We start from the raw sequence: 15,860 nt of genomic DNA on the forward strand, positions 1-15,860 counted from the left end.
AAATCTTTTATTGGGATCCTAATGTTTTCTACTTAAATATTCAAAATAATTTGTGATTTTGTAGTGGAGTGTATGGTAATGTCATTGAGGGCATTACACATAACCTCTTGAGCATAAGCCAATTATGTGACATAGTTATGAGGTTATGTTTAATACTGTGCGCTGTATTGTGAGAGATGAAGAATCAGGAAAAACATATTAGAAGGTAAAAGAGTTCATAATGTATATTCAATCAACCTTTGTGATGATGATTCATTAAATATGTAACATCCTAAATTCTTAATCTTAAGTTTAGAGGTTAATCGAGGGTGAAGAGAGAATTAAAGTGGGATTAGAGATTTGGATGGTTAATTAGTATTTTGACTTGTTTATATGTTGTATGGATAGATATGGGTGATAGGAGTACGTTTCGGGTTAAAGCAAGTGCGCATTGTGAGAATAAATCTCATTATACCACGCACCGCAGCTTATGCTGCATATGCCATGATGCATGGACCAGAATTTGCCTTCATAAGTCATGTACCCTGTTAGGTTTCCTTAGTACCTTGTTAGGGTATGGTGTAATATCCAAAAACTTCAAATATAGAAAATTGATTAATTAAGTGATAAATTAGTAAAAATATGATTAATTTATTCAATTATATTTTTAGGTTGCTAATTGGATTTTTGGGTCATTTTTGGCTTTAAATTGAGTTAGGATGAAAGTCGGATCAAGTCAGGAGGAATCGAGGGGACCAAAATCAACTTGTTGCTTGCTGCATCGCGAGCCACGGCTTGTGTGCATGCGCTACGGAGTATGGCACAGCAGATAACTTAAAATTTTGAAAATGATTAAAAAATGATAGTTTTTGTGCTAGAAAACCTAAAGCACGAAGGGGGCAACTTTGGGCACTGCTAGGCATCATTTTAGGAGGATTTTGAAGACAAACAGAGCCTTCAAGCTCTTGATTAAGTTTCCTACCCTTCTCCTCTACCTTTTCATCTCATTTTTTATAGGATTTAAAAGCAGGAGAATTTGCTCTGATTGAATTAAGCCATGAGTCTATGTTTTAAAGGTTTCTATTAACTCTAAAGGTTTGATTTAGGTTTATTAATCTTGGATATGTGGTAATATGAAGCTACTTTATTGTTTGGTGAAAGATGGATCAAGCCCTAACTTGATCATAGGGTTTTGAAGTGTGATAAGTTGAGATATTAAGTGTTATGTTGTGAGAGAGTTAGAGGGAGGCTTGAAAGGATTGTGTGAATAAACTGTAATCTTGAGAAGCCTATTTATTGAGAATATGAGTGAGAAGTGGGAGAATTGAGAGGTTATTGTTAGCTAATAGTGCTTGTGTTAATTGAAAATTAACATATAGTACTTATTGATGTAGATTGTGGTGTGGGAAGACTTATCTTGACACAAAAAGAGAATTAGCACCACGGGTAACCCTTTTAGTAACAAAAGGGTTGAGGTAACTAGATAATTTTCATTATTTATTACCTTGTATAAGTTATTCTTAAGTTACTTTTCCATAATTTATTGAGTATATATGTATAATTTCTTTAAAGGTTAACTATTTTATAAAACGAGTAGAGTATTGGTTTGTGAAATTCTATATTTTTGAAGTAAATGGTAAGATTTGTTATATTTGTTTGGAAAGTTGTTTATGCATGGTCAAGTGGATATATGTAGTGAATTGTGGCATATTAGAGGGTGGGAGGTCACCCTAGTGGAGTTAGTGAAGATTAAGTCCATATGGCACTGCTGGTACCTCGGGACACCAAGTGCAGCACTTACTCTCCTTAATGCATGAAAATGGATGCGGTGTTAGAGACTTACTCTCCTTAGTACCCAGATAGGTGTGGAGTTGGAGAATATGCTCCTTAGTATCCCCAGGATGTAGTGTTGGAGTAACAATACCCCAACTACTTGTAATAGGGGGAACCAGTAGTCTAAAAGTGGTTTAGGACACCTTGGCTGGGTAGTCCTACTATGGATGGTAAGCTTAGGGACCATACATGTGGTTTGGTTTCGTGAAATAGCCTACCGGTTCGGTCGAGAGTATTGGAAGACTGGATGGTTAGGGATCATGCATGTAACTTGTAGTGATTTTATATGTTGTGTTTATTTTACTTGATTTAAGGCTTGCTTATAACTTGGCATGTTAATCAATAGTGTAGATTATCTTAGTTACTGAGATTTTTATCTCACCTGTGGTTCTCATTTTATAGGTTCTACCTCTAAGACTGAGCAAGGAAAGGAATCAGGCAAGGATTAGTAGATTTGCTACATTATGAATAGTAATGCCTGATTTTGGTTTGAGTGGTGTACATAAACTTGTTATATGATATTATATGTTGCCAACTAGGATTGCATATCATTTTGATTGGTTGCACTTGTTTCATACTATGTTATTTTGTATATTAGCCCAATATTATATATAATGTAAATATGTGGCAATTTTTGTGGTGATGGGCTAAAATACTAATACAAGTGCAAGGAATGTTTTATCTATATGGTGACAATGTATATGTAATATATTATGTGGCAATAGAGGCTAAATAGTGTATATGGTGTTGTTTTAGTATTTTGGTCATATTGGGTGAAATGGCCATTGAGTGGCCAAATTTTGTGTTTCGTATGTTTTTGTGTGTTTGAATGCTTACTCAAGTGTATTTTAATCTATTAGACTTGGTTCAAGCCTCACAATGGGTTAATGGTATAAGTTATGAGTGTTGGGTTTTTGGATGCTTGAAAATCACTTTAAAAATTAAATTTTGCATCCGAGAGTCTAAAATTCTCATACAGTGTTAGATTGTAACGAAATTTATACCATTAGTTAGCTTATTGAATAAGCTTTGTGTGGGCACTTGAATCACTCCAATCGAATATCGGATGCAAAAATGGCGTGCGTTTGAAGTTCGTCTAGAAAAGCTGTCATGGACACGTGCACTGCAGTGCATTTCACACAAGCCGCAGTGTACGGTATAAAGGGAAAACTTGGCTTTCTGTGCCACATGCTATAGCACATGGACCACGAGCCATGGCGCATGGACCAAAACACTCAAAAATGACATTTTTGATCCTATTTTGAAGTGTTTTGCTTCCTAAAACTTTTCCATGCTTCTAATACCTATATAAATCATTAAGTTTGAGTTCAAGCTATCAATTTAAAGGGTTTTTATAGGATCCCAAATATTTCACAATTATTTTTAAAAGATTATTAGTTTTAACCCTTATATATAATGTAAGCTTAGGGGCAATCCTTGCTCCTAATTATGATTATTTGTTGTGATTGTGTGGTGAATTTTGATAATGTCAAGGTGGACATTACATGCGGTGTTGGAAACAATTCTCCTTAGTGCCTTAAAAGGTGTGATGTTGGAGAAAATCTCTTGAGTGCCTCTTAAGGTACTGTGTTAGAGTTGAGAGACTCCTTAGTATCTTTGTGATATGAGTTAGAGTCAACAACACCCCATTATGTGTATTGGGGGAAAACCATAGTCCATATTGTACGTTAGAACATCTTAGGCCAGGTGATTCTACCACTATAGGTGAGCTCAAGACTATTGAGAGTATACATTAGTCTGTGATAAGCCTATAGTTTCATGTCGTTGTGATTTAGAGGTTTGGTTGGTAGAGATCATGCTAGTATTTTATGTGTTATGATAAAATATCTTGAGATAACACAGAATCTTTTGGGATTGATGAAAAATGAAACATGATATGTGATGAAAATACTACTTAATGAGGTTTTAATAGTATAATATGTTTACTTTCATATTGTTGCATGTGATAGTTAATAGGAATGAGTTATTCTGTTACTGAGATTTTTATCTCACCCCCATGATTACATGTTTATAGGACCGAGAAGTAATAAGGCTAAGAGAAGAGAGTCTGGACCGGCTTGAGTTAAGAAGCATGTACTCTGAGGTTGTGTAATAAAGTGAATTGAAAAATTGTATATATAAGTGTATATGAGTTGCCATAGGTTGCATGCATGTATTGAATTGAGTTTTTGTGAAATCAAATCCGAATTATGTGTATATGTGTTGTTTGAGACAAAGGGGCTTTGATTTGAGTATATTTAGGAGGCAATGGCTGTGTGTTGGTGAATTTTTAAGCTAAAGGACAAATTATAAGGAAATGAGTAATTTGGGGGGCTAAGATTGTATTTTGATTATGATGGGTGAATCTTAAGCCAAAAGCCAAAATTATAATGAAATGAGTAATTTGGAGGCTAAGATTGTATTATGATTAGGATTACATATGTATGAGTTGAAAAGTAGCCAAGTGGGCTATGTTATGCTAAGAAATGGCATAGTTTGTGAAATTAGTAAATTGTGAAAATTGGCCGTAGAGGGGTCAAATTTTGATATATGTGTATAATTGTGATTAATGATGGTCAATCAAGTGTTTTAGATCCTTTTGAACTTGGTTTAAGGCCTAGTATGGTCTAATGAGAGAAAAGGATTGATTTGAGAGCTTAGGTGCACAAAATTTTTAGAAAAAGTGACTTTTTGCACCCGGGTGTCTAAATTTTGATCGGACCATTAGACTGTGTCCTAACCAATCTCATTAGTTAGTATATGAGCTAAGCTTCATGTGGGCACTTGAAACACTCCAATCGAATGTCGTATGCGAAAATGGTACACGCCAGAAATTCATCATTTTGATGTGAAAATGACTGCAGAAAAACAGACAAGCACGCCACGACACATGGATGAACATGCCACGGCACATGTCACAGACAAAGTAAGCGTGTGGCTCTGTGCCATATGCTGCAGCACACTAACCGTCTACGCAATGCATGGACCAAATTTTAGTTTTTTTTGTATGCTGAAATGCATATATTTGAGTTAGGAATGCTGGTGGTTATGTCCACTATGTATTTGAAAAGTGTATGATTTATTTTCGCTGTGTTTTCTCCGATTGAATTGTGATTTAATTGATTTTATAAAGTAAGTATTCGGCTGAAGCTTTTGAATTGAATTTGATTATTGTGAATGATGTGAGTTAATGGTAATACCATAGTCTTCTCTTATATTAAGTGGATGTATGAGAGGAGGTTACACAATTCAACCAAATTAAGTCAAAACAAGGACCATGAACTGTGGCATGTGGCACGGAGACCGTAGCATCACTCTCTATATTGTGTGCCAAGGCATGTTACCCTTTATTGTCACATGCGACATGGTACACGTATCAAAATCTGCTCTCATATTTCAAACACTAATGCAAACTTTGAAAGTGTGTCATTTTTGCATTGAATTTTTGATTGGGGTAATTCAAGTGCCCACACAAAGCTTATTTCAAAATCTAACCAATGATACTGGTTTCGTTTCAATTTGATATCTCTTTAAAAGGTTGGATACCTAAGTACATTATGATAGTTTTAAGTCAAAATTTGCCACTCAAGCATCACTAATTGAAACTATATGTCATTAGCCACATTTTGGGCCTTGGCTATGTCTAATTGGATAATGTACACCTAATTGACCAATTATACACATAATATAACTCGTATACATATAATTGGCCTATAAATTGCCCATTACACAAAACTTAGGAAAATTCCATTTTTCATTTTCATTCTCATACAAGGCCAATTTCTCCATATATATCATGCCTTTACCATATTCTCACATACACATTCATCTACTAGCCCATATTGCTATTATAGCATGTACACTCATATACACCAGTTCAGTGGGCTAGAACTCAAAACACCAACATCACAAATATTCACAATAATATGCACATGTTTTAAATCCTAAGGCAACATATACATTTATACAAATAAAGCTATACGTTGAGTCATTACACCAATTCTTACAAGGGCTTTCTAGAGAAATCTCTATTTTAAGCCTAGTTCTTTCCTTTTCACACCACTACTACCAGAACTTGAAAAATGTAAATAACTACAAGTGAGATTAAAATCTAGTAACCAATATAACTCATAAATGTTCACTAACACAAACAACTGCATGAAAGTAACCAGAAACTATTTTAATAGTTTATATAGTCAAATAACATAACTTTTCTTTCTATCACAAATTCACATAATCAGGACAACAGCATGATGATCTATCCACCGATCCTCTAAAGCTCCCCAACATGAAAGCATAGGCTCTATTGGATCAATCACTCATTAACTCTAGCACACTTTTGGTGGTAGATACACCTAGCTAAAGGTAATCTATCCTACCTACGGACTATGGTTTCCCTTATTTTACACACTCGTGATAGAGGCGTCATTGACTCCTAACCATACCTTAACTGATACTAGAGAGTTGCCAGACTGCCTAGATGTCCCAGGTAATAATCCTTGTAACAGCCCTCCACTCACCCCGCCTCCCCGAGGTCTTTTGCGGCGCTGGACACTCTCCCCCAGGCCCCACAACAGGGTGACCCCACCCCTTTACGGTGAGCATCAGGAGATAAAGGCTTCCCTGCAGTAGTGTGCAGGATTATTCCCCTTGCGGAGAGCCTCCCCAGGTTCGATCCTCCAACCTCTCCTACATAACAAAGTTAAGGCTAAACCTAGTACCATTGAACCACGTACATTAAAAGTCGCCTTTTAATGTAACAGCCCTCCTCGGGATCTATCATCACCCGAGGCGCTGGACACTCTCCCCCCAGGCCCCACAACAGGGCGACCCCACCCCTTTCGGTGAGCATCAGGAGACAAAGGCTTCCCCGCATAGTGTGCAGGATTATTCCCCTTACGGAGAGCCTCCCTAGGTGATAGAACACATTTGTTACCCACTTTTATTTGTCAATTAGGACCATTTTATTAATGATTTATCACCTTCAAGTGCACAAATTGCATTAGATTTGGAACTTTACCTAAGTTTCTAGGTTCAGTGCACTAGGGGCATTTTGGTCAAAAAATGAACTTTTGAGAAAATGTACAAGAAAAATTGACAAAGTGCATTTTATGTCCAGTTGATGAATGGTGTGAAATTATATTTTTAAAATTCATTTAGTTTGGGAGTAATTAAATAAAAAAAGTCAACACTTTCTTAAGTGTCTTAGTTTGTCCTAGTTTTTGTTTGCCTTTGTGTGGAAATTTTTATATAATTTGTGCAGCCTGAAACTTGGTTAATTTAATAAATTCTCCCTTCTAATTATGAATTTAATTCTGGACATGAATTAGATTTTATTATATCATATCTATTTAATTGAATTATGTGATTTATGTGACATAGGTGGCATGTGACTTGTGCATCAATGGGCAATTGAGGTCAACACTCCTTGAGGTCAATGGTTGATGGTTTGCACGTGAATTATGATTATTTTGAGGGATTAGATCAGCTAAAATGATGTGGATGACACATGGGAAATTAGGCACACATTGGAATCATCTACAAACCAATAGGAAGTTGCCACCTTGCAAGTGTGACAAGGCTCCCATTTACATTTTAATTTCTTTTTCCTTATTTTAATTAAGCTTCAGCTAATGGGAGGACACCAAGGAGCACGCCATTTTGATGTGTAAAGAGAGAGGATTGTTTCATTTAATTTCTTCCTTGGACAGCCATGACTGAATTTTGCCACTCTTTGTTTGGCACATAATCTTTGTTTGTCAATTAGTGAACATCTTGTGTTAATATTGCATAATCTTGTGGTGTTAATGCTTGTGTTGTTGAGTAGCTTGACACATAATCTTGTGGTTGCTCAATTTATGTGTTTCACCATGGCTGGTTGTTGAGAGAGGATTTTGAGTGAATCACTTGGCTAATGTCTTCACCAATTGGTTAATTGAACTAGGGACTTTAATCTAAGACCTAGGGAGGTTAGCTAATTAGGTTAATTGGCTTAGGATAATTTTCTTAAGTCATGACAGCTTTAGTCAAGAGGAAAGGGAAGCTAAACTTAGCCTAATCATGAGAAGATAATGAGTCCAAAATCAAACTAATCTCTAGGGTTCCATTATTGTGAAAAGGGAAGTTCATTTCACTCACTTTCACTAGCATTTTAATTACTTGCACATTAGGTAATTAGTTTAGATAATTAGCTAGGTAACTAAATTCCTACAAACTTTGGTTGATTTATTTCACTAGATAACTTTCAATTAGACTTAAAACCATTCCTTGGGAGATGACCTAGGGTTGGCCCTATATTGCATTAGGGTTAGCTTTAGTGTAATTTTGAGGATAAGCGACTAATTTCCTATCAAAATTTTGGCGCCGTTGCCGGGGAATGGTTTAAGTTTAATTTAAAGGTTGTTTAGTACTTAATTTACATTTTTAGTGTTCCTGGAAAATTTTGAAAAATTATAAAAATTTGTTTTGTGTTTTGTTTAGTGTTTTTTGTGTTTTGAGTGTTTTTATTCTGTTTTGAAAAAGAAAAAAAAATTAGTGCAATTTTCGTTGGTTTGGTGTAGAGCTGAAAATACTCTGTTTCTAGTGTCTCTGTCTGAAATTGAAAAATTAACTGGGAATGAGTCTGAGGGAATTTGAACTTGAAATTTATTTCATTGAAAGCTCTATATCTTAGCTTCACTTTAAAATTGGTTTGGTCAATTTTGGACGTGGGAAGTGTCCTGTGGAAATTTTACAATCTAACAAGGTCCAGGGAGCCATTACAGAGGATTCCCAAAACCCTGTTTCAACTTTGAGTTAGCATATCTTCCTCTTTGTGCGTTCAAATTGATTGATTCCAGTTTCATTTTTCTTATCACTGTCTTATCTTTGTTTCTTGTGTTTAGGATTTTCTTCAATTTTTCCATTTTCCTATTTGAAAGTTTGTTAGAAGCTCTGAAGGTCTTCTGGACGAAATCCTGTTTCTCCAGACCTGAGGACCAACTTGTGAAAATTCTGGGAACGATTGGGAAGGATTTTTAATCTAAAAGTTTTATATAATTTTCCTGTATATCTCTTGTGTTTCTCATAAAAGTTTCAGGGGAATTTATCATGTGGATTTGCTGATAGAAAATTCACAAGTTCACTGTCTCCAGAGAGCCTACTGTGCGAATTCCAGAATTGCCAAAGCTTCTTGATTGAGCATTTCTAACTCTCTTTCTACTTGTTGGTGTTATTTTTTTTTCATTTTGTTGCTATTGAGTATATAAAAAAAAAAAAAAAAAATTTCTCTTGCTTTTGTGTGTTTTGAATTGTTTCGTGTTGATTTGCATTTTAGTTTAGCTTGTTCTTTGTTCTTAATTTTCTTGAGCTTGATTAGTGCATGACCCGAAGAAAACATACCTCTTTTGTTGAATTAGATCCAGAAATTGAAAGGACTTTCTAGATTGAGAAGATCACAACCTATTCTTGATTCTCATTTGGTTTGTAATTCAACAATGGAAGGTATCTTAGGACATGAGCATGTGCATAATGAGGGCCATGGGAATGGGAATGAGAATTTGCATGATGATGGCCATGTTAATAATGAATTTGAAGGCTTGCATAACCCTAGAGAGGAGAGGAGCATTAGGCAATTAACTCAACCTAATTGGCATGATAATCCTTATGGCTTATATGTTCCTCCTACTAATGTTCAATTTGAAATTAAATCCTCTTTGATTAATGCATTGCCTAAATTTCATGGGTTACCGGGAGAGGATTGCCATAGGTTTTTGCATACTCTCCTATTGGTTTGTGATACTATGAAGCCTATGCATGTAAATGTTGATGATGTTCAAGCTAAGGCTTTTGTATTTTCTCTTGAAGGTTTAGCAAAGGAGTGGTATTTCAACTACCCTTCTTATGTGAAAGTGAGCACATGGGCCGAGCTAAGAAGACTCTTCTTAGATAAATTCTTTCCAAATTCCAAGGTCACCAATTTGAGGAAGCAAATCTATGGGGTCCAACAAGGAGAGGATGAGAGTCTCTATGAGTATTGGACTAGATTCCAAGGCCTTTTGGCTAAATGCCCACACCATCAAATTTCTAGTGAGAATTTAGTCCAATATTTCTATGAGGGCTTGATTCCAAGAGACAAAGTTAACATTGATGCCGCTAGTGGTGGATGCTTGATTGACCTCACTTCCTTAAAGGCTTGGGAACTAATTGACAAGATGGCTTCAAGTGGTGCTCAATACTCTACAAGGGAAAAGAGAAATGTGAATATGGTAGGTTCCTCATTCTTAATGATTCATATGTGGACTTGCTAGCTGCCAAGATTGGGAGAATGTTGGCTCCACAAATATCTCAAGTGAGCAATGTAAGTACTTCTCAAGCACTTGTCCCTTATTCTTGTACTTTTTGTGACTCACCTATGCATGTAGAAAGCAATTGTCCTATTAAGTTTGAACAAGTAAATGCTATCTACAATGGAAAACAATCCTATGGTGGGAGGCAAGGGCAAGGAGCTTATTCTAATACTTACAACCCTTCATGGAGAGACCATCCTAATTTCTCCTATTCAAATCCAAATGTGGCTTTACAAGACAATCAACAAAGAGGATCCTATCAAAACACCTTTGGCCGTGACCCTCCACCTCATTTGTCTCAAGGTAGCTCTTCTCAAAGCTACAATCCAAGTGGTAATTCTCTTGCACCTTCTTCTAATTCTTATAGTGATAGGAGGCTTGTTCCATTGAGAGTTCTTCTAATTCGAACTCTTCTAATGATGTGAATGTGTTACGTAAGCAATTGATTGAAATGAACTCCTTGTATAAAAACATGTATGATGGCTTAGGGAACAAGGTAGAGAGTATGGGTAACAAGTGTGAGAACATGAACTCTAAAATTGATGCCCTTACTTCTCAAATGAATATGCTTGCTAACCAATTAAGTGCAGCCAATGCTCAAGCCTCTACATTACCATCCAACACCGTTGCTAATCCTAAAGCTAATCTTAATGCTATCACATTGAGGAGTGGCAAGGAGTTGGGAGAAAGAGTGCAAGAAGACAAAAGACAAGGGAAGGCCGAGAAGCCCTCTTTAAATTCTTCAATTGATGTTAATGTTTCTAGTTCTTCTTTTGCTCCTAATGATGCATCTTTTTGTAGAGATGATGAGGATGATGAAAACATTGAGGAGATCATATGTGAGCAACCACCATCTAAGGTGGAAAAGGGGACTATGGCCGAGTTGTTTAGTAAGGAAAAAGAGGGAGAGGCCGAGCAAAGTGAAACAAGAAAGGAGAGTTCAAGGAAGGAAGAAGGAAAGCAAAGTCAAGAGATTATGAAGAAGCTTCCTTTTCCACAAGCACAAGTGGTCCCTAAGCAAGTAAAGGGACAATTTGATCAAGAGGTATATGATTTCTTCCATAAGATTCATGTTAATGTACCCTTGATGGATGTAGTTAAGAACTTTCCTAAGTATGCCAAATTTTGAAAGATTGTTGTACAAATAAAAGAAAATTTAGGCCTAATGCAAGGGTACAATTACCCTCATCTGTGAGTGCTATCATGAAGCCTCAACTCCCTATAAAATGTGAGGACCCCGGTTCCTTCACAATTCCATGCAAGATTGGCAACACACATTTTTCTCATGCATTGATAGACTTAGGTGCAGCCATTAATGTTATGCCTCTTTCAATTTATCATGCCTTGAGTCTTGATTGCATGCATAAGACACCTATGATATGCCAATTAGCGGATAGAAGTGTTAGAAGACCCATACAGTGAGTAGTAGAAGACTTGTTGGTTTGTGTTAAAGGTCTATTATTTCCTGTGGATTTCTATGTGCTTGATATGTCAAAAGAAGGGAGTGGGGATGATATTTTGATTTTAGGAAGGCCATTTATGAGGACTGCCCGTACATTGATTGACATGGAAAAAGGTAGTTTGATTTTGAAATGTGGAGAGGATCATGTTATTTTTAATATATATGAAGCAATGAAACATCCTTTTGAGGATTATTCTTTGTTAGGTGTAAGTTCCATTGAGTTATTGCTTCATGATGCTTGTGAGTCTCACATGCTTGATTCTTTCTCACATGTTGATGATGATTTGTCTCTTGTTACTACTACATGTATTGATGGATGTAGTTGTCCTATTTGTTTAGAGATTGATGCATGCTTGAATGATGCAACTACTTCTTCTCATGATTTGTTTAAAATATCTCCTATGCTTGATCTTGAAATGCTTGAGAAGGGTATATCTTCTTGTGTTGTAGGTACTAAAGCCATTAAGGCCGAATCTATTTTTTCTCCACTCGAGCTTGATGTGTTCTTAGGATTCCCAAGCTATTGGAGGAAAATTCTACACTTTCACATGTCGAGGCCGTGGCTCAAGTCCAAGCACTTGAGGACAAGTTGCAAGAAAAGGGGGAGGCTGTAAAGAAAGAAGAGGAGAAATCAAAAACAAGTGAGAAGCCTAAAAGACAAGATAGTACCATGGAATATTCCACCAAATTAGACTTGAAGAAGCTCATTCCCTCTTGTGTAGAGCCACCTACCTTGGAGTTGAAGCCTTTACCATCCAATCTCAAGTATGCATATCTCATTGAGAATGAGAAGCTTCCGGTAATAATTTCTAACTCTTTATCTCTTGAGGAAGAAAATGCATTACTTGTGTGTTGAGAAAGAACATACATGCTATTGGTTGGACTTTGGCTGACATTCCTGGTATTGACCCTATTGTGTGCACACATAAAATTTTTTCTTGAGGACAATGCTAAGCCCATTAGGCAACCACAAAGGAGACTTAACCCATTGATTTTAGATGTGGTAAAGAAAGAGGTTGTTAAGCTACTTAGTGCTGGGATCATCTATCCTATAGCTGACAGTGAGTGGGTGTCTCCAACCCAAGTTGTACCTAAGAAAGGGGGATTACTGTGGTAAAAAATGAGAAAGGAGAGCTTGTTCCAACTAGAGTTCAAAATGCTGGAGAGTGTGCATAGACTATAGGAAGCTCAATAATGTGACTAGGAAGGACCATTTTCCTTTGCCTTTTATTGATCAAATGCTTGAGAGATTGGCTTCCAAGTCCCATTATTGCTTCCTAGATGGGTTTAGTGGGTATTTTTCAGATTCCTATAGCTCCTAGTGACCAAGATAAGACTACCTTTACATGCCCTTTGGTACATTTGCCTATAGGAGGATGCCCCTTTTGGTCTTTGCAATGCACCTGGTACTTTTCAAAGATGCATGATGTCCATATTTGTGATTTTTTGAACATTGCATGGAAGTCTTTATGGATGATTTTACTGTGTATGGTGAGTCCTTTGATTCATGCTTGCATTCTTTAGATAAAGTGCTTGGTAGGTGCATTGAAAAGAAGCTTGTGCTTAACTTTGAAAAATGCCATTTCATGGTAGATAAAGGAATTGTTTTAGGCCATTTGATTTCTTCCAATGGCATAGAGGTGGATAAGGCCAAAGTAGATGTGATTGCTTCTTTGCCATATCCTGTTTGTTTGAAAGATTTGAGATCATTTTTGGGACATGCAGGCTTTTATAGGAGATTTATAAAGGGTTTAGTGAAATTGCTTTGCCTATGTCTAAAACTCTTACAAAAAGATGTTGATTTTGTTTTTGATGATGCTTGCAAAAGAGTTTTGACACTTTGAAAAGCATGCTCATTTCCCCTCCCATTCTTAAAGCCCCAATTGGTCTTTACCTTTTGAGTTGTCATGTGATGCTTCTAATTTTGCTGTGGGAGCTATGCTTGGTCAAAGAGGGCAAGTTATCATATGTGATTGCTTATGCATCTAGGACCCTAGATTCAGCTCAGGTAATTACACCACAACTGAGAAAGAGTTGTTTGCTATTGTTTTTGCACTTGATAAATTTAGATCATATCTTCTTAACTCTAAAGTTGTTGTGTACACTGACCATGCTGCTGTGAGGTACTTGTTTAAGAAGACAGATTCTAAGCCTCGCTTGATTCGATGGGTGATCTTGATGCAAGAATTTGATGTGGAGATAAGGGATAGGAGTGGTTCTACCAATCAAGTAGCGGATCATTTGTCTAGACTACCTCATTTAAAAGCTACTATGGTAAACTCTAACCCTACTATTCTTGTGATTCATTTCCTGATGAGGCATTGTGTGCCATTTCATCTAAGCCTCCATGGTATGCCTCTTTTGCTAACTATATTGAGTGTGGAGTCTTGCCTCCTTGTGCTTCACGTTTTGCCATTGAAAAATTGAAAAGAGAGTCTAGATTTTACATTTGGGAACCACCTTTGATGTGGAAGATTTGTAGTGATAAAGTGATTAGGAGGTGTGTTGATGATGTTGATGTGCCTTCTATTCTTGAATTTTGTCACTCTCATGCATGTGGTGGTCATTTTAGCTCAAATAAGACAGCTAGGAAGGTTTAGATTGTGGATTGTATTGGCCTAGCTTGTTTTAAAGACTCTTATAAATTTTGTGTAAAGCATGCTTGAAATGTCAAAAGGTAGTAGTAGGGGGTAAGAGACATGAAATGCCTCAACAACCCATTTTATTTGTGAGATTTTTGATGTTTGGGGCATTGACTTCATGGGTCCCTTTCCACCATCCTTTAGTTTTGAGTACATATTACTTGGTGTTGATTATGTTTCAAAGTGGATTGAAGCCATTCCTACTAGAACTTGTGATGCTAAGATTGTTTTGAAGTTTCTCAAATCTATATTTTTTGTAGGTATGGAGTTCCTAAGGCCTTGGTAAGTGACCAAGGATCCCACTTTTGCAATAAGATGATGAAGGCTCTCTTGGCTAAATATGGGTGCATCACAAAATCTCTACACCATATCATCCCCAAACTAATGGCCAAGCCGAAGTATCAAATAGAGAAGTCAAGAAAATCCTAACCAAGGTGGTGAACACAAATAGGAAGGATTGGTCTTTACACTTAAGGATGCTTTGTGGGCTTATCGGACCGCTTATAAGACTCCCATTGGCATGTCTCCTTTTCGATTGTGTATAGGAAAGGCTTGCCACCTCCCTGTGGAGATAGAGCATAGGGCCTATTGGGCCATCAAGAAACTCAACTTGGATTTCCATCTTTCGGCTAAGGAGAGATTTCTTCAAATGCAAGAAACTTGAGGAGCTTAGGTTGGATGCCTATGAGTCTTCTAGAATCTATAAGGAGAAAACAAGGATCCTTCATGACAAGCTAATCTTGAGGAAAAAGTTCCAGAAGGAGATCAAGTCCTCTTGTTCCAAAACAAGGTTTATTCATAAGCATGCCAAGTTGAAGTCTAAGTGGGAGGGACCATATCTAGTGACCAAGGTGTTTCCCTATGGGGTTTTGCAACTCTTGAATAAGCCACGGGTTCCACTATGCAAATCAATGGTCACCTATGCAAGCTCTACAAAGATGCCAAATCACTTCAAAAGGAGGAGGACTTCTCTCAACATGTTTTTGAACCACCATGATAAGGTTGTATCTCTCTAACCTTGAGCTTTTCTTTCCTTTAATTGATATATTTAATGATAGGTATAGTTCAAGTGTGGGGGAGATGATGAACCTAGTAGGAAATTAGAGTTTATTTGCTTTATTTGACTTCTTTGTTTTGTGTTTAGTTTGAAAAAAAAAAAAATATCTGCACCACACTTTTGTTATGCATTCATTATTGATCTCACCTTATTTTATCACTAGTCTATACATACATTGAGGACAATGCATGATTTAAGTGTGGGGGAGAGAAATAAACATTTTGTTTTGTTTGTTTGGTTTTGCAAAAAAAAAATTGTTTATTGGTTTGCAAAAAAAAAAAATAAAAAAAAATTAAAAAAAATTGCTTGTTTTTGTTTTGTTGAGGGACTTAATTACCTAGCTCTTGAATGGATATTTTCCTTCTTGAGATGTGGTAATTTTTAGGATTGAATAGGTTGTGAAGTGAATATTCTTTTACCTTGAATTAAGGATTAGAGTGGCATATGACCCTTCATGGAAGAGGCTAACCACTCATGTGTGATTAATTCCTTAGTGATGTTACCATCTAGACTTTGTTTCACTTCTTAATTAAGACACATATCTCGCACTTGTTTGATAG

The 15,860-nt window shown here is 36.5% G+C and overlaps 1 non-coding gene across 1 annotated transcript; it reads right to left on the bottom strand.

Moving 5' to 3' along the window:
- Positions 1 to 9,767: 9,767 nt before the first annotated feature.
- Positions 9,768 to 9,874, bottom strand: LOC129307574 (small nucleolar RNA R71). Its single transcript, XR_008592460.1, has one exon. It is a non-coding gene; the product is annotated as a small nucleolar RNA R71 (small nucleolar RNA).
- Between the last annotated feature and the right edge of the window lie 5,986 nt (positions 9,875 to 15,860).

This window comes from Prosopis cineraria, unplaced genomic scaffold, assembly GCF_029017545.1.
Source record: "Prosopis cineraria cultivar Desert tree isolate PC_DT_omini unplaced genomic scaffold, ASM2901754v1 PC3, whole genome shotgun sequence".
Taxonomy (NCBI): Eukaryota; Viridiplantae; Streptophyta; class Magnoliopsida; order Fabales; family Fabaceae; genus Prosopis; species Prosopis cineraria.